Source organism: Hyposmocoma kahamanoa, unplaced genomic scaffold, assembly GCF_003589595.1.
Source record: "Hyposmocoma kahamanoa isolate Upper Pololo Valley unplaced genomic scaffold, ASM358959v1 226, whole genome shotgun sequence".
In the NCBI taxonomy this organism is placed as follows: Eukaryota; Metazoa; Arthropoda; class Insecta; order Lepidoptera; family Cosmopterigidae; genus Hyposmocoma; species Hyposmocoma kahamanoa.
In genome coordinates, this window is record NW_020653745.1 from 602,442 (window position 1) to 603,347 (window position 906).

Below are 906 nucleotides of genomic sequence, written 5' to 3' on the forward strand. Positions count from 1 at the left end.
TAATAGAGTACAGTACACACAAGAAAATGTCAACTTAACCCATGTGTGACCAACCGTGTTTCAAATTTGCCAATTTAGGTAGAACATCGTCATTACAGACATTATATTTAACTACAGAGATACAATCAAAGTGGTCAAAGGCTCCGCGCCAACTGCGGTGTGCAATAAAAATAAAATTTTATCTGAATGTTATTTCTAATGCGGCATTAGAGGGTTTATCGACGTCCGTACCCCGACTGCTACGTACGGTGCTTAGTGAGGGAAGACCGCTTGGACCGCTACTAACTATTATTGATATGGCCCAGACTATCCCTCTTTTCATAACATCGCTGCAATTCAGAAACCGGTAATTGCGCCTTTTATCAGGTTTTGTTGAGGAAACAACCGTCATTAAATAATCATACAATTATTACAGAGTTGTGGTACATTTGTGAATGTTTTGTAGCAATATATCTCGCTGTAGGTGAAAGAAGTTGGAAGAAGACTTTAAAGAAGACCCGTACCCTCCAGTGGGATGTAAATAAGTCCGTAATGATGAAAATAATAATTAGAATTCCATACTTTTACTAAAGAAATTTATTTTCTTGCAGAGCTCGTGCCTTCATCACACACATTACACACAAGTAATTTTTACTTACAAGTAGTCCCAACACCGGATATTGTAATTATATTATCTAATAAATAAATGTATCTTTTATTTATTAGATAATATAATATTCTTTATTCTACTATCTTTTTTTTTCTTTATGTCTGCGAAGTATGTAGGCGACAACTAAAAGACCTTTTTCGAAGAACAATACTAATGATTTTATAGATCTTCAATTGCGGTCTACATCACTGTTCATAATTTTTATTTTATTTTTATTATACTTTTTTCTTTTATGACAATTATTTACACATAATATT